The following is a 19,269-nucleotide window of genomic DNA, read 5'->3' as shown; positions in this document are numbered from 1 at the left end:
GCCCTCGCATGTTCACTGAGGCATTACTAGCAATAGCCAAGATACGGAAACAACCTATCCATTCATCATTCCAAGATATGGAAACATCCATCTGTCAACGCATGAATGGATAAAGAAGATGTGGTGTATATATACAATGGAATATTATTCAGCCATGAGAAAGAACGAAATCCTGCTACTTGCAACAATATGGATAGAACTTGAGAGCGTTATACTAAGTGAAATAAATCAGACAGAGAAACTATGATATCACTTATATGTGGACTCTAAAAAGGCTCATGGAAACAGAATCTAAAAGGAATTCATAGAAACAGAGAACAGATCGGTGGTGGCCAGGGGCTCGAGAAATAGGGAGATGCTAGTCAAAGGCCACAAACTTTCAGTTATAAAGTTTGTTCTAATATACAGCATGGTGATTATATTTAATAATACTGTATTAATACTTGAAAAGTGCTGAGAGAGTAGATCTTAAATGTTCTCATCGCAAAAAAGGAAATGGTAATTATGTGACAGAATGGAGGTATTAGCTAATGCTGTGGTAGCAATCATTTTGCAATATACAAACTATCAAAAATCAGTGCATTGTACACCTTAAACTTACACAACGCTATATGTCAATTACATCTCAATAAAGCTAGGAAAAAAAAATACCATAGCAGCTAATGCGAACAATCCCCTTGCCAAGTTGCCTTCCTGGAACTGGAGTCCCAGAGTTCCCAGGCAATCCCATATGTGGGAGACCAGAGCTCCTGGAGGTATCTGGTCCACTCGACAAGTGTGTGGTTGGGGAGAGGCAGAGGGTAGAGGTTTGGAGAGATCCTCAAAGGAAAGAAATGGGACTCCAGGTTTTGGGCTCCAGACAACACTGCAGGCCCCAGCTGTTCCAAGCACTGAAGAGAGATTTAAAATTTTTTGAGCAAAGCACTCCAAAGCTCTGGATCTGGGCAGGGGCCCCACTTGCACAGGTCTAAGGGTGGAACTGGTGACGGAGTTCCCTAGGAGACATGGTGGGTAAGCCAACTGTCCCTTATCTAATGGGGACAGGCACAAGATGCCTCACCCAGGACACTGCTCTTCATGGCTTCAAGTCTGGGAGAAGGTGGGGAAAAAAGATAGACATGTGCTCACCGACCCACAGTGCCCAGAGAAGGATACAAATGCCAAGGAGGGGGCGGTTTTAGCCAAGTGTCGTGGGATGGAAGGACCAGGATATTGTAGGCAGGGGATCATTTGGGGCAGGCCTTTAAGAATGGATAGATTTTCATTCGAAAAGAGACATGCACCCCAATATTCATAGCGGCAGTATTTACAATAGCCAAGACATGGAAGCAACATAAATGTCCATTGAGAGACGAATGAATACAGATGATGTGGTATATATATGTATATTTATATATGTGTATATATATATATATTCTATTATATATGTATATACATATGTTTACATGTAGAATATTATGTATAGAATTATTATAATATTACTCAGCCATAAAAAAGAATGAAATAATGCCATTTGCAGCAACATGCATGGACCTAGAGATTATCATTTTAAGTAAGTCAGCAGAGAAAGAAAAATATATGATATCACTTATTTGTGGAATCTAAAAAAAAATGATACAAATGAACTTATTTACAAAACAGACTCACAGGCATAGAAAACAAATTTATGGTTACCAATAGGGATAGCGGTGGGGGGGGGAGATAAATCAGGAGTTTGGGATTAATATAAACACACTACTATATATAAAACAGGTAAACAACAAAGACCTACTGTATAGCACAGGGAACTCTACTCAGTATCTTATAATAACCTATAATGGAAAAGAATCTGAAAAAGAATATATATACATGTATGTATAAATTGAATCACTTTGCTGTACACTTGAAACTAACACAACATTGTAAATTAACTATATCTTGATTTTTTTAAAAAGGGGGATAAATGGATAGATTTCGTCAAGTGGAAAGATACGCGAGCATTCCACCTCCATCCATGGAAGACAGTGAGAAGATGGGAGCCTGGAGAAGTGGTCAATCCAGTCTACATGGCTCTGAGGAGCCTGGACTTTCTCTGTGGGCAGTGGGGAGCCAGCGATGATTTTTGAGGAGAGGAGAGGTGAGAGTTGGTTTAAAGTGTTCCCTTGATCCAAGGTAGGATATTCTTGCATAATCCAAGCAGCATAAATTATGATAGAATCCACATTTACTTAAGAGCCGTATTAAAAGTACGAGAGAAAAAGTGACAATATTCTTTTTCTATCGTTCATGAGAATTAGTAACAAACCATGAACAAACCTAAGCTGAGACTGTTTTGTTGGCTTGTTTGTCTGTTTGTTTGTTTGTTGGAGACTATTTTTAAATATATTTTGTCTTCTCCATTTCCAGAGGGAAAATAACCAAAAAGAGATCTCTTCCAGGGCCTATGCCCTTCACCCCAAACTCCAAGGCTATTTTGATCCTTGCTCAAAGATGTCCACATCAGACAGAGACAGCAGATATTGGCTGTGTTGAAGCAGGGACTGGTTCTAAAGCTGTAAATTCCCAAGACCCTTGGGCCAGAGAAAGCAATTAGGAGTTGTGCAGAGTGGGGACGGAGGTGCTGGTGGCTACAGTCAAGAAGAAATCAGACCTCATTTCATCAGAATCACCATCACTTTCCCATTTGTGACTTCCCTGTTGATGCAGACAACTTGAAAGCTCTCTGATGGGAGGAAGTGGGTTCTGCCCATCAGAGGGTCTCTCATCACCCAGGGGTGGGGAAGAGGAGGACACCAGCCATTGGTGCTGCTGTGGGAGGAGAAGTGCACAAACAGCCAAAGGCTGTAACTCTTGGGGCTGACTGAGCAACTAGCCAACTGGTCTACCTGGGACCCTCATCACAATTTCTCCATCATGTGGAGACATTATCTTTCCATGACTTACTGACTCAGGTCTTATAAATCCCAGAATCTGACACTGGAGGAGCTGGGAAGAGCATAAGAGATCCAAACGATGTAGTCAAGCCCTCTTCCACTCACTCCAATCTACAGATGGGAAAGGCTTTGTCTAAGCTGCCTCCAGAGCTTTTTCTCCTCACCTATGACTTATCACCAGGTCCTCACTTTCTGACTTGGCCATAGTGCCAGTGGCTACCACACCCTGTATGCTCCACAATAGACTCTGTGCTAAGGGCACTGCATGATAACTCTGGAAGGCATATCAGCTTGCCTTTCATGCACTCAAGGAAACCGAAGCTTAGTAACTGAAGCTCAGAGAGGTTACCCAACTTGCCTGAGATTACACAGCTGCTCACTGTCTCGCTGGGATCTGAGCTCTGCTTGGGTGTCCACATGCTTCCACTGCATGATATGTGTCGTTCAGATGGTAGACTCAGCACAGCAGGTTTCCAGAAATCAGTCACTTTTTCTAGAGGCTGACAATACTACCTTTGTGTCTAACCCAAATCCCTCCTGAGCCATGGGAAACCCATCTCCTTTTGGGTCCCTTGCTGACACAGAAGACAGACAAGTAAACCCAAGCAGCCATGAAATGCTTCCGAGCACAGCTATGCACTCAATCTTGGCCTCCAAGGCTTTGTTGACCCAAACCCTCCATGCCATCCGTGCCTCTTTCAGCCTGGGTCAGAGCCAATGCCAGCGATCAACGGTGACTCTGCCCTTACACACATAGGCCTCCATTCCACGCCCAGAAGGTGAGAGAGCCTGTAGCCATGAGGACACTGGGTTCTGCCTTCCCTCCCCTGGAGTCTGGGGACCCCTTCTCCACCCCTAGAAGCTGGCCATCCTGTCTGATCTCTATCTTTTCCCTGAGGCACCAGATATGCTCACTCTCCTTCCCTGGGCCCCACTCACAGGGGCTTCACTCCTAACCCGGGGCCTGTCCCAACAGCACGGGGGGGAACCAAGCCAAGACAGAGGTTTGACAGTGTGGATTTTGGAGGCAGCCATGTGGGAACTGCTGCTCTGCCAGGTATTGGCTCTGGGGACTTGACCTCCCTGAGTCTGAGTTTGTGTCTCTGACCACAGGAAGCTGTTGTGATGGAGAAATGAAACAACATGTGTGATTGTGCATTGGTCCAGGGCAGGGACCCAATGCTTCGTATTCGTTTCCATTAATATGTGTCACGACGGAAACCAAAGAGATTGAATGAAATGATAAAGTACCTAGCACAGTTCCTGGTGCCCGCAGACACTCAGCAAACAGAGCCTCCTGTCTTTCTGCCACTGCCTCATTCTTCATTTTGGTTTTGGTGGGTTTTTAAAATTTATTTATTTAATTTATTTATTTTTGGCTGCATCAGGTCTTCGTTGTGGTGCGCGGGCTTCTCATTGCGGTGGCTTCTCTTGTTGAGGAGCACGGGCTCTAGGCGCACAGGCTCAGTAGTTGTGGCACGTGGGCTCAGCAGTTGTGGCTCCCGGGCTCTTGAGCGCAGGCTCAGTAGTTGTGGCGCACGGGCTTAGTTGTTCGGCGGCACGTGGGATCCTCCCGGACCAGGGCTTGAACCCATGTCCCCTGCATTGGCAGGCGGATTCTTAACCACTGCGCCACCAGGGAAGCCCTTCATTTTGGTTTTTGATTTGGGACAATAGGGTGGAACTGTATGCCAATGACTGCAGCTTGTCTCAGAAGCTGGGGTGGGAGTGGGTGCAGTGGGCGAGGCTGGGCAGGTCAAGGCCAGGCCTCCGGGCTCCCTCAGGCCCCTTGCCCCACTGGGCTTCTGGGCTTCTCGGCTCGGGGTGGCCCTGAGACAGCCGGGCTCAAAGCATGTGAGCAGATGCCGTCGGTGCATGGCATCTGCCAGCCCGTCTCCCGCCCGCACCCGTCCTCTCAGGAGCCTCCCAGGTCCCCTTCCACAACTCGGGCTGCTCTTTACCTAACATCCATTTCATTGATTCCATAATCTTGCATTCTTATTAAAAATAAAACCCGAGCAGCAGGGTCCCTGAGAAAGGGGAGCTCTAGGTTAGAGGGCAAATTCCTCCTTTCCTGGTTGAGTCTAAGGCTCTCAGGGAGACAGCCGGCGGTGGGGGGGAGCCCGCACGAAAGCTCCCGCATGCAAGAGGGCTGGAGGGGCCGTGCCACTAAGTGGGATCCCATGCGGGGTGATGGCAGGGTTTCAGCCCCTTCCTTGGTGCCAGCTCTGTCTTATGGCTTGTTTCCCTCTCCCTGCAGACAGCTCTGACAAAAGGCCTTTGTGCTTTAGCCCAGTATGCCCACAGCATAAAACCACTGACCGACATCAAAATGGTCACTTCACTTGGGCCTTCATCACCTTTCAATTTTCTGAGCAGCTGCCTCCAGCGCAGTGTATTACAGAAGAGGACGGAGCTGCACAGGACCTCCAAGTGGCTGTCTGCTCAGCCCTGATGTTTGTCGGGGTCGCTCACGGTGAGGTCCACTGTAGCTGTTAACAGCCTTCTTCTAGAACGCAGATGACCGAGGGAGTTCAGAGTACAAGTCTGGGAGTGGAAAGGACCCGGGTTTGCGTGCTGGGTCTGATGCGGGGGGACCCTCACCTTTTTGGCCTCAATTTTGTCATCTGTAAAATGGGAATTATAAGGTAAGAGACAGGGAACCTACCTCATGGGCTGATGTGAAGGTAATGAGAGATACTGCATACAAAAGTGCCCAGCCCAGAGGGACTATGTCAGTGTGTTTTCTTTTATAATCATGGATACGCTTACTAAGAGTAGTTTTCGAGCAGGACTTGGGGGAAAGCATTCTTTTCCTTCTTGGACTCTAATCAGGAACTTACTCTTTGGGCTAAAGGGAGATCAGTCCCCGAACCCCAGCCCATCCTCCCACCTCTCACTGGCAGCACTTGGGTTCACACAGGAAGGAAGGCATAGCCTGGTGGCGGGCACCTGGCTGGGAGCGATGGCGGAAGACAGACCACAGCCGCCTCTGGGGAAGCAGAGATACTGGTGGAGTTGATGCAATCAGTAACGGGTGCTAATAAGAGAGAATGACCCCCTGCACCCGAGGTGAGGCCCAGGGTCACGACAGGACAGGGAGGGTTCATGAAACAGCGCAGCCAATTGAGGGCAGGGCCCTGAAGAAAGGGAGGTCTCAGCAGAGCAGTTAAAGCAACAGGGGCATTTCCCACGTGCAGGAAGGTAGTGGAATATCTTAGCTAAGAGCCCAGGTTCTGCGCGCAGACGGCCGCCATCACATCTCAGCTCCACCACCTACCAGCTGGACGACATGGGGAACCAGTTCAGCCTCTGTTCTTTGTCTATGAAAAGAGGATAATAACAGAGCTTGTCTCGCAGGGCCGCCGTCAGGACTTGCTGAAGCTCATGTGAAGCTCTGGGCACAGCACCGGACACATCAGTACGTGGAGCCATCGGGCACGTCCAGTGGAGGTAAGTGGCCATCCACGTCTCTTTCTTCTCTGACGCCAACCTCCTCCCTGGCCGCCCTTCCCAGGCCAATTAATTCTGTCCTCACTCTATATCTCATCCCCAAACAAGTCTACCTGTGCCACCACCCATCCCCCGTTTCCTCAGCCTCCAGATTGGCACATGAGGGAAATTCTAGAATCTTCACATTCTAACTAGCCATCCAATTCCATTGCCACTGTAATGTGTAAACTTGCCAGGGAGTGTGTAACTTCTACTAGTATACCCCCTGTGACTGAAAACTCACTACCTTCCAGAGCAGTGTGTGGCATCTCTGGAAAGTTCTAGAAAGGTCCATCCCCTGTAGCTTTTGCCCACTGGTTGAAGTCGGTTCAGCTGAGCAGCTGCTCTGTGCCAAGCAAGCCCTGGGCTGGGCATTTATTCACAGCAGCTGCCAGGACAGAAGTAGCCTCTGCTTCCATGTTGTTCACGGTCTAGAGCAGAAAGCAGCGCAAAGCAAACCCAAACGCTGCAGACAGTGATGAGAGACGGTAACAGAGGAGGCTGAGGCTATAGAAGCAGAAAACTAGGTCTTTCATTAGTCCAGTAAAGACATGGGGAAGAATATCCTAAGCAGAGGGGACAGCAGAGAAAAGGGCCCAGGAGTGAGGGAACCTGATACATCCAAGGAAGGGCGAGAATTTCCTACTGAGTGGCTTCTGAGGAAGGGGCCACAAGAGTAATTCAGGAGAGGCAAGTCAGGTCGTATCTTTCCGGGCCAACTAGGCCTGGTAAGTTGGTGAACTTGGCTGTGGGCCCCAGGAGCCCATGAGGATTGTCAGCGGACTAGTGACCAGATGCAGCCGATTGTGTTTAGAAAGAACTCTGAGCACAGGAGGGGGGCACACGGGGAGCAACCGTGGCAGCTGGAGAGGAGGTGGGGTGACTCCCCGCCATGGATGGGGGTGCAGGGACCAGGGCAATGGCCCGGGGGGGGAGCAGGGGCGGCACCGAGTGACGAGCAATAAGGAAGCAGTGCGGGCTACACTCAGCCCAGGAGGCGATTGATTTCCAACTCGCCAGTCGCTGCCACCAGAGCAAGGTTCATTGCTGCTGCACAGACGGGCCTCAGCCTCCACTCTCCAGCAGCAATTCCCACAAAGTCTGCACCCCCTACCTCCCTGTGCGTGGGCCTGGAGCTGCCCTCGGTGACAGTGACAAGGTCTCTCTCCATCCCCTAATTCCGGCATTGCTTCCCAGGCTTTCCAGGTGGAGCTGGCAACTTTAATTGAAAGGATTAGAGGTTGCACAAAGAGCTCTGGGTGCTGTTGGCTTTGCATGATGGAACCCTTTGGAAAAGGAGCCGGCCGATTCAGGCCTAGTAACTAACAGAGCTTCAGCCTTGTTTTCTACACAGCAGACCAGATGCCATTCCTCCTGGACCAGGGGTCCACAGAATTGGGCCCTGGTTTTACCCTTGGGACTCTGGTGTGGACCTCGGTGTCCTCATCCGTAAAATGGGATCTCCAGAGTTCCTTCCAGTGTGAATAACCCTACAACTCTCACCTAAGGGAAAGTCAGATGGCTCCTGGATTCCACATCCCCATTCCTTGCCTGGGCCCCAGCAAGTCTTGCAGGGCGGTTGGAGCTCTAAGGGGGAGCAGGAGTGCTCCCAACCCCACAAGCTGACCCTGCTCTCAGCCATGTTCCCCCTACCCTCCACCCCACACCCCATCCTGGACTGATCTATGGCTCTGGGGAATCGGAGCACGGCTCGCAAAATGCTGCAGTCCCAGACCTGCTGCCACACTCTGAACATCCAGGAAATGGACCGTGACACACGTCATATCACATTTTAATGGTCTGCGGCATCAAAGGCAGAAGGGAGAATCATTCCCGTAGTGGGCGATGGATTAACTGCTCCTTTCCTGGTGTTGTCCAGTCTTCCAGTTAGCTGAACTGGGGTGGCCGTGCAGGGCTGGCAGCAGCAAAGAGATTAATCGGTTCTGAAGTTAGTCATGGGTTTCCATGAAAGCTTCCGGGGTTTTCCTTTATCTGTCAATATGCAGGAATGTCTTAGCCTTTTGATCAGATTCAGCTCATTTTCCTTTCCTGGACTACTTAAAAGCCTACCAGGAGATCACCTTCACACCCTCAGTGCTGCCCGGGCCCAGAATTAATAACCCTCCATGAAACAGAAAATCTCTGATGACTGACATCCAGGGTATGTAAAAGGGGCACCGTTAAGTCTCTTAAAATTATAGCTCTTGTGAAGATTCTGGGGCCAGAAGGGAACCCAAAGGCCACCTGCTCCTGGTCCAGAGAGCAGAGCACGCTCACTCACCACCCGAAGGTCAGAGTGGATCAGGGACCAGAGCCCAAGAGATGTCACTGCCCCCCAAGTGCCCTCTTCCTTGGACACCACCACCCTCAAGACCAGATGACCCTTCCAGATCAAGTCCCTCACAGTGGGGTGCTGGCAAGTGCTTAACAGCCCACTGGCTGGAGGGTCATTGGTCTGTAGCATTTGCCAACTTCTGCGATGTAAATACTCCCACCATGGCCAGTCTCAAGGTACCAGCATGAGGTCCCTGGAGCAGGGCTGGGAAGAGATGCTAGTATCTCACCATTACATGGTAACTTCACATGCAGATGCAAGAGACGTAAATAACCTCAAAAGCATAGATCAGAGTAAAATAATTAGCAAATGATGTTTTGACTATTATTACCTTTAAATAGAATTTAATTATGTTTAATTATGTTTATGTAATTTAATTCTTAATAATGACTGGTGTTTAATAATCAGCTCTCAAAATTCCTGAAATTTGACATTGGTTCTCATGAGGCAGTATGGGTTTGCTCCAGTACACCGCTGATCCCACAGCTGAAAGCCAGTGGCTATATGTCACTTTTATTAGTCTGGCCCCTGATAGGCTCAGCTATAGACAGGCACTGGCTGGAAGGAAGAGCATCTTTCTCCAGCCCAGTTGTTGGCAGAATCTTTTTTTTCTCCTTAATTAACTTAATTGCTCAGCTCAAATGCTATAATCTTTTTTGTTCCCTCCCCCAATGAGATCTGGTCCCTGAACTCTATGTTCAGCTCCCTGCAGGAAGGGAGATTTGGGCACTAACCACTCATTTTTAAGGCATAAGTGGCCTGTTCCATCTGATAAGCACCAGGGTGGTCTTTTGTCAAAAAATGTCTCCATCCCACTGACCTAAGAGAACATGAGGTCTCTAGGTGGCACCTCCAGCTGAGACTCTCTTTGCATGGGGGTGAAAAGAGAACCGCGAGGTACCCTCCCTTAGGATGAGGAAGGGTCTGGAGGATGGAATGGGGCAGGAGTCCCCTGATCCAAGACGGCCTCTGATGAGTCTAGCCTCCTGGTAGTGACACGCTGTGCAGTTCCCTCCCACTCTGAATGGTGTGGAATAGGTATTATGAAAACGGCAGAGGAGAACTTCTGAGACTATGTCAGAGAAGACATCGTGCTTCTGCCTTGCTTTTTCTTGGATCATGCTCTCTGGGAGAAGCCAGCCACCACATCGTAAGGACATTCAAGCAGCCCTATGGAGACGTCCATATAGCGAAGGACTGAAGCCTCCTGCCAACGGCTGGCACTGCCTTGCCAGCAATATGAGTGGATCCCCCAGCAGTATCCTTCAGTGTCCCACACCACATGAAGCTTTGGGGAGGTAAATACAAAATAAGTCAAAGACCCTGCCCTCGAGAGGATGGCTCCACAGGGCTTATGTCAGGAGTACGATCGCTTAAACAAGATAGACTTTTATGTCTCATAAGTAAATAAGGTCAGAGATGGACAACTAGACCTATCACGACACTCTACCAGGTCAGTGGCCCAGGCTCCTTCTCTCCTGTTACTCTGCCATCATCAGCATGAGATGTCTACCTCTTGGTCCAAGATGGCTGCCTGAGCTCCAACCATTATGTCTCCTTTTATCCAGAAGGAAGGAAGAGGGGAAAAAGAACGGTACACCCTCTTCCATTAGCAATAGCTAGCAGATGTTGCACACACCCCTTCTGCTTCTCTCCCACAGGCCAGAACTTAAGTCATAGGGCCAGTTTTCCCCCGGGCAGTCTTGTGCCCAGGTAAAACCCAGTGATTCTAGTATTAAGAAAGGAGAGAATGGGTACTGGTGGGCAACAAACAATTTCTTTCCTGGGTGGAGGCCTCACAGTTCTTCAACCAAGAGATACTCCTACCTGATAGTTTCTTTGGTACTCTTGGTAGCTGGCTAAAGAGACAGCGTTCTTTCCAAACCCTTCATCTAAAGCGTAGCCCACTCTTATTCTCTGCCTAGCACCCTATTTATGGGTTTCTTCTTAATTATCTGTCTCTTCCACTGAATCTTAGAGTCTATGAGGGCAGGGGCCTTGCCTTTCTGGTCTTGCTTTGAATTCCCAACTACTGAATATTTGCTGAGTGAATGAATGGGCCAAGTACAGACCCTTCCACGTGTCCCTGAGTCAATAACAGGTTCACACAGGTGCTTAATCCTAATAGTGGATTAGGAAACCACTATTGAAACATTTGCATGCCTATGGCCTAAGCTGAGACAATTTCCGTGGCACCTGCAAACCCCTTACCCAGAGCCGTGTGCAAAAATGCAGTGCCCACTTCATATTTGCTTTGGCTCAAACACATTCCCTGATTCCAAGGCACCAATGTATCTTGTCAACCACTTAAAAAAATAAATAAATAATAAGCTGGACATTCTAATGAAGAAAATGAAACAACGCAGAAAAGGCAATGGTTTTCAGAGCTCTTTAACTCTACCAGGAAGCCCCAGTCTCTGCCTACACAACACCAAAGCCCCAGGTGAGACACGCAAAGTGTAATCAGTCATGTCAAACAACTGTCTGAGGGTTTTTTTTTTTGTCAAAGTGATTTAGAGGTCACAGAGACTCAGACAACTCAGAGGTTTCTAAAGAGTTGCGAATATAAACCACATTTGAAACAGAGAAAAGGAACCCCTGCTACGTGTCTGTGCAAAGTGCTTGTGGTGAGCAGGGTGAGCAGAAGCTTGGTCCTCCAGCACCACCAACAGAAAAGCGAGCAAATCCCGCAGAAACATGTAGGAACAACTCTTAACCCCAAAGGAAGATGAGCAAAGGAAAGAAAGAAAATTCATGGAAACAGAAAATGTGAAAAATCATTCAACTCCATTAGTCATCAAATAGACTATTTTCATCTTTAAACTGGCAAATTGAGGGGGGTGTTGTTTGTTTGTTGGTTTTTTGGCTGCCTTGGGTCTTAGCTGCGGCTCGCGGGATTTTCGTTGAGGCATGCGGGATCTTTCGTTGTGGTGCGTGGGCTTCTCTCTGGTTGCGGTGTGCGGGTTTTCTCTCTAGTTGCGGTGTGCAGGTTTTCTCTCTCTAGTTGTGGCGCGCTGGGTTCCAGAGCACGTGGGCTCTGTAGTTTGCGGCACGCAGACTCTAGCTGAGGCGCAGGAGCTCAGCAGTTGTGGCACCTGAGGCATGCAGGATCTTAGTTCCCTGACCAGGGATGGAACCCGTGTCCCCTGCATTGTAAGGCGGATTCTTTACCACTGGACCACCAGGGAAGTCCCATAAACTGGCAAATATTTTAAAAATAATATTCAGTGCTGACAAATATGTGAGAAGGTGTTCAAAGCACACACTGCTAGTAGAGTGTAAATTTGGACACTTTTCTGGAAAGCAGTTTGGAAACGTGCATCAAAAGCCTCCAAAATATGCACAGCCCATTGATACAATAATTCTGCTTTTAATAATTTATTCTAAAAATACTTATTCATTTATTCAACAAATAATTTTTGATTGTCTGCTATCTGCCATTGCTAGATACTAAATATTTGTGGGTGAATAAGAAAGACGTATTTCCCACCCCTTGGAGTTTATCATTTATTGAGCAAACAGATAATAAACAAGTGAACAAAACAGTAAATAAATAAGTATAAATTATCATGGCTAAGAAGGATGTTGTGCTCCGAGGTGCCGTAACAGGGTTACTGATTAGACGCTCACAGAAGTTCTCTCTGAGAGGGTGATATTTAAGCCGAGGTCTGAAGCATGAAGAGTCAGCCGTGAGAAAAGAGGGGAAGTTGGGTCTCAGGTAAAGAAAATGGTATATGCAAATGTCCTGTGTTTGGGATGATCTTACAAGACTCAAGGAACGAAAGAGGCCAGGACAGCTGGAGCCTGGCGATCCAGATGGACGTGAGAAACTGCAGGAGAGGAGTGAGACCCGGGAAGGGAAGCTTGAATGTCAGTTGGATTTTATGCTGCAGACAGTGGGGACCATTTGAAAGTTCTTGAGCAGGAGAATAGCAGAATCACTGTGATATTCGGGAAGCTCGAGCTACGCCTTTTACAAAATCGAAGAGGCAAAGAAGACCAGACTGGAAGTCTGGAAGTTTCACTGGATGATCATTGGCATCCACGGCCAGAGGTCTATGAGGGGCAGATGGAAGAGGCATTCTGAGGTAGAATCACATGATTTGAGCATTGACAGCAGTGGATGGCCAAGAAATGGGAGGAGCTAGAGCTATCACCATGTTTGCAGCCTGGGTTCCTGGGAGAATGGTGGGTCGATGAACAGCAAGAGGAAACGGCGGGATGAGAAGGTTTGGGGAGAAAGATGAAGAATCACCATTTGGACCCCTTGAGTCGCAGCCCATGTCCTTCCTTCCTAAGGACCATTCCGCATCGCTCTCCAAATAAGTGGGGCCTTCCTTCCCTCCACCTGCTCAAAACTGAGCATTCACGGTTCAATCCAACAGGAAGACCAAGAATAAAACAGGAAACCAGTTTTCTTTCCCTCCCCACCGTTCCTTGATGTTCAGGATTTCAATGACCAACTTTATCAAGGGCAAATGTTTTCCTCAGGAAATCTTTTCTGGTTAATTTTCGCATTGAGAGCCCTCTTCCCGTTCTCCTTTCCCAGATCAGGAAGAGCCACTTATAGAAGTTTACATCAAAGTGTTCTCTTCCTGAGATATTACGGAGTCTCTCAAGGCCTTTTTCAGGAACCGCAGCTTGATTTGGCATTTCCCACAAAGGGTCACCTCATATCTGCTAGCAGTTCTTTCTCAGAATTAACCTCACCAGCAACCAAAGGCTTTTTGGAAAGGATGCTGGTGGTGACTTTCCTAGAGGAAGAGCAGAGGCGGGGGGGGGGGGTCCTGGAAGCAGAGGTGGCACCCCGGGACCCTCCCTTCCCTCCCGAGTCTGTGGAGATGAAGCGCAGCTGCCAGGCCTACCCGCCTGTCTCTGTTTCTCCTCACGTCGAATGGGTGTTTTACACAATGCTCATTTCTCTGGAAATCTTGTGTGGGCCCGAGGAGGCCATTGGAATATATGCAAGCCCACTTCCGAGAATAGAAATGAAGGAATTGTGTCCAATGGCTGGGTTCCCATTAAGCCTGCCTCGGAAAACAAACACGTCTCCTCGGAACGGAGATACAGGCAGCAACCAAACACGGGTCTCCTCAAGTGCCTCCGCTGTGAGCTGATGGATTCTGAAAAACCCGACTGCGTCAAGTTGGGCCACTTGCAGTAATGAAAACTTTTCCTCATAGAGGAAAATTGTTCTGAATGAACCAACTCAATAACTCAATTTTGAAACTGTTTTCTTAAGTCCTACTGAAACGGGAGGTATGGGGGCTGCACAATAAATCCGTTTATGAAAATACAATTTCCTGTCAGCTGTTCTAAATAAGGTCGTTTTCAGACCATTGTATAGTTGGGAGGGGAAATGATTCCCTCTTCCATTTGGAATTTGTTGAGCTTTTTTTTCCTTTTTTCCTGGTGATTTTAAATCTTGTGGATGGATGGAGAGTAAGAAAATGAGATGTTTACAGCGTATTGAGAAACAGGTCTTTAATACTGTGAAACCCTGTCACAAATCCAGGCGACTGCGGGAAGACTTCATTCAACTCCAAATTTCACACCACCTCGTGTCTGCTTCGGAACGGCTAAGGATGCCCATTTAAAGAAAGGAAATCTTTCCACTCCAGCTGCTGAGATAGCTGCAAAGTCTTTAATAGAATTCTTTTCCGCAGAAAGAACTACAGGCTTCCCCTGACAGAAGCCCAGCCAGTGGACACTACTCCAGAGCCACATAAAAAGAAATTGAAATGTGCTATTTTCTGGGGAGTACCCTTAAGCAGTGGAACAGCTCTCTTTTCCTTTTCTTTTGCTTTTAATTATGAAACACTTCAAACATATAGAAGAGTATAGAAAAATAATATAACAACTACTTCTCTGCCACCAAGATCAAACATTTGCCGTAATTCAGCTCTCCCTCTCTTTCTCTCTCTCTCTCTTTCTCTCTGAAATGACTTAAAACCAGTTAAAGCCACTCATTTCATTTTTCCCCCTTCCCCAGGAATAACCCCTGCCCTGAAATGCCATGAGTCGTTCACATCCTTATTTTAGTCTATTTGCTACGAATGTATGAATCCATATTGTTTTGTTTGATTTTTAAAGTTCATTTAAATAGTAAGCATTCTGTATGTATCCTCTTGAAACTCACTTTTTTCCTTGAAATTTTATTTTGGACAAAGAGACACACCATGTTCTTGACGAAAGAGACTCACCATCATAAAGATGGCCATTCTGCCTCAGTTAATTTACAGACTTAATGTACTTCCAATTTTAAAAATACCACCAGGCTTTTTCCGGAGCTGAGCAAGTTGATTAAAAAGTTTATACTTAAGAACAAAAAAGCAAAGCTAGCCAGAAGAACCCAGAAAAAGCAGAGCCATATGGGGGGCAGAGCTACCCACCGTTAACACATACTGTAACGCCTGTAATTAGGAGTCTGGTGTTGGCACAGGAATAAACAGATAGACCGACGAGACCAAAAGAAAATCCAGAAATAGATCCAACTGCATCTGGAAAGTTATTATATGAGAAAGGCAGCTTCACAAATTTGTGTGGAAAGATGTTTTTTTTTTTTTTTAAATAAGTGGTGTTGAGATAATTGGATCGCCATGTGGAAAAAGTCAAACCTGGAGCTCACACCACCCATTGGGGTAAAATCCAAAAGGGATCAGACGTTTCAATATAAAAACTGAAACCCTAAGGTACTAGAGGAAAATGTGGGTATGAAGGCCTATATAACCTGGGTATGGAAAAAATTTCTTAACCAGAAGCAATAAGGAAAATGACTGTCATACTTGAGCACATTAAAATGAAACCCTTTTGCGTGGCAAAACCACCACAAGTAAAGTCAAAAGACATATGATGCTGGGTTGGAGGCCCCGAAGGCTCCTGTTTCAGGGCGAGCCTGGATCACCTCTGGATCAATGGGCAGTTGGATTCACTCTCAACACAGGAGGCCACGAACGTGGCATAGCTGAGCGTGTGGGTCCCAGGGTCCAGTTACCGTGTTTGAATCTGGCTCTGCCACTTACTAGTCACGTGACCTTGGGGAAATTGTTTAAACTCCCTGGACCTCAGTTTTCTCATGTATAATAAAGGGATAATACCTGTACCTAGTCCTGGGGTCGTGAGAAGGAATAAATGAGTTTCTATGTATAAAATGCTTAGTACAGTGCCCAGAACATTGTAGAACCTCAATCAATGTTAGCTCTCACTTCCCGAGGCCCACAGCTTCTTATAAAACCAAAGCCCAGGCAGCAAGCTGGCTGCAGGGTTTTCCCCCCGGCCTTCCCTTACAAGCTGGGAAACCCAACCCATTCCCCATTTCTAAGCAGCAAGTCTGCTTCCACTCCCCCACCTCACAAAGACCTCGCGTGTCTCTTTCTGACCCACAGGAAACAAACTCTTAGCTGCCACTGTCAACAAGCTGAAACTTTCGGACATTTTGACAGGAAAGTCCTTATATTGTTTATTGGTGTTTTCTTTCTCTTTTTAAATTACTGCATCTTGCCATACGTTTCTCTATTTTCTTAGGTTGTTGGGTTTTGGGTTTTGGTTTTGTTTTTTTAACGAATCAGCTTTGGGTTTTGTTGTCCCTTTGGATTATTTCTTTGTTTTCTATTTCATTCATTTCTGCCCATCATTCATCATTTCCTTCTACGTTCTTTGGAGCTACTCTGCTTTGTTATTCTTCTACTCTCTTGAGTTGGACTCCTAGATCATTTATTTTTAGTTGTTTTGCATTTAAGGCCATATACTTCTCTCAAACCATTGCTTTAGTCGAACCCCATGTTTTGATGGGTTGTGACAGCCATTGCTGCCACTCGCTGGTACCCGGTGCCTTCCCACCCACAGAGGACTTTATTTCTTCACTCCCTTCAAATTTAGCCTGGCCACGCAGAAATGTGAGTGTAAGTGACCAGTGCTACTCTTAGGTGGAAGTGTTTATTGCTGATTCGAGACCCTCCAGGGCTCTCCTCCCCAAGCCACAGGGACTGGTGATGTTCCAGACGGTTGATTCTCCATCAGCTTCAGCTCTGAGTGAAGAGGATGTGAAACAGAATGTCTTTCTGGCCAAGGACAGACATGTAACAGAAGGGAGAAACAAACCTTAGGTGTGTAAACCACCAAGACTCGGGGCTTGTTTGTTATCTCAGCATAACCTAGCCTATCCTGGCTGATACACACAGTGTTTTCATTATTGTTCAGTTTCATAATTTCCATTATAATTTCTTCTTTGACATATGAATTATCCATTAACACTTTTTATTTCAAAGTATATGGAAAGTTTTGATCTTTAATTTTATTACATGTGGTCAGAGAACATAATTTCTCTATGATATAATAATTCGGTATCTGTTGAGATGCATTCTGTGGCCCAATATGATCGGTTTGGGTAAATATTAATCATGTGCTTGGAAAAATATGTATTTTCTAATCGGTAGGTAGTGGGGTTCTGTATTTGTTGTTAGATCAATCTGTTCACTGCATGGTTCAACTTTTCTGCAAGCTTGTTATTTTTTTATTTGCTTGCTCTATCAGTTGCTGAGAGAAGCATGTTATAATCTGCTGTGATTGTGGGTTTGTCGATTCTTCTCTGCACTTCAGTCAAGGCATGCTTACTAGCTACTGTGTGCTCCCTCTGGTCTTCAATCTCAGAACTCTGGGGAAGGGTAACTCTGGGGATCACAAAGTCTCACCCCCAGCAGCTCAAGTCAGCCAGGGAATGTCTTGTTGGAACACTGACTTCTCGGAGCACTTATGAAAGCTAGGAGCCCTCTCCCTAAATTTGTATATGTGATTTCAGAGGCTTCTCTTTCCCTGCAAGCTTGCCATCCCAGAGTGGAAGTTTGGTGATTTCACTTTTGAAACAAAAATGCAAATTTGTAGGCTGACAGATGATATGAGAAACAGAGAAGATGAAGGAAAGGCTCTAAGTCTGGACCATGTGGTCACTACATTGAACTGGGAGGATAGATCCATGCACAGCGAGCTCATCCTCTCTCCAGTCTAGACTCTGTCGCTAACCTCGGCCCTCTGTCTGGGCCTTCCTTGGCACAGACATGGGGTCAGTGTGCATTTGAGCAGCCCCAACCTTGAGAATGGAAAGAAGAATGATGATCCCCTGCTTGGGAGTGGGAACGGGCAAAGATAGGTAAGCTTTCCTGGGAACCTGAAGCTGGGGATGCCAGTGGAGTCATGAGGAGCAGAGCACCTACTGTCACGGTCACGGGGGGGGCAATGAGTGCCATGATGGAGGAGGAGGAGGGATCTGAGCAGGCAGTGGGCACGTACCCTGGAGACAGATTGGAGGCAGATGATGCAGCAGGATGGGGGCCTCGAATGCTGTTCTGAGAAGGCCACATTTAATCCTGAAGGAAATGGGGTGCCGCTGGAAGTTTTGGAAGAGGAGACCCACAGACAAACATTAGTGTGGCAGAAAACTAGTGTGGCAGCACCTATAGACCAAACGTGGTACGAATGTGAAGTGGGTGTGTGGACACAGGGGGCTGTCAAGAACGGCTGGCAGGACTTAGTGCCTCCATGGATTTGGGAAGGGAGGGGTGGAGAGGGGCATCTGTAGGTGCCTGCCATGTGAGCACGTGTTGTAATTATCAGACCACAGTTACCTTCAGGCTTTTGGCACCCTGCGTAACAGCTTGCCAAGCAACTTATTCCTGAAATTGTATGTGGAGCACATTATTCATATTTTATAGATGAGATGGCTGAAGTAGTAAGAATTTAGCATCAATTTCCTGCATGCAGCAGCTCAGTGTAACACCGTACTTAGGAGACTAGGATCTGCGTTTGAAGATCAGCCTTGTAATTGCTTGCTGTGTGACCTTGAGTAACTCACTCAACCTCTCTCAGCTCCTATCTATAAAGACCAAATTGAAATAACATGTGTAAAATGCTCAGCAAGCACCAGACACACAGTAAGCTCGCAAAAACTGTTAGCTGTTGTTGTTACTATTATTGTTCCCACAATATTATTCATGCTGAACAAAGACTGCACGACCCAGGTCAGAACTTCTGGCTCTGCCACTCATTAACTGCATGTCCTTCAAAAGTACCTGGGCTCCCAGCGCCAGTGTTCTCCCAATGCGTGGGATCCAATCCCCTCCCACCTCACAGTTACTGACGTAATTTGGGGATCACTGAACAGTAGGAGCCATTTTTCTAATCACCAGAGATGAACTTGTAAAGCTAAATCTAGTTTAACATCCCAATCCTGATCTCCCTGCAGCCAGCAGCACTGACTGCTTCCACCCCAAGATGGAATCAGAAGCTGATCCTTCAAACAACTTTCCTGTTTGCTCTGCACCGCAACTAAAATGGATGAATCTTAAACAGACGCAGCCAGGACTCAGGATTTTGTTGGATGCCAACCTTCCTCCATCAGGGCTCCCTTCTGTTTAAGCTGATGCAGATTCCAGACTTTAAATAGAAATGATAAATTATTGACTACTGTGGTGACTGATTCTCAGACTCTCTGCTGACCACCAAATTGCTCTGATCCTCACCCAAGCGAAGATGCCA

The sequence above is a fragment of the Balaenoptera acutorostrata genome, chromosome 16 (assembly GCF_949987535.1).
Source record: "Balaenoptera acutorostrata chromosome 16, mBalAcu1.1, whole genome shotgun sequence".
Taxonomy (NCBI): Eukaryota; Metazoa; Chordata; class Mammalia; order Artiodactyla; family Balaenopteridae; genus Balaenoptera; species Balaenoptera acutorostrata.
The sequence above is the reverse complement of the archived record's forward strand: the minus strand, read 5'-3'. Positions refer to the sequence as shown.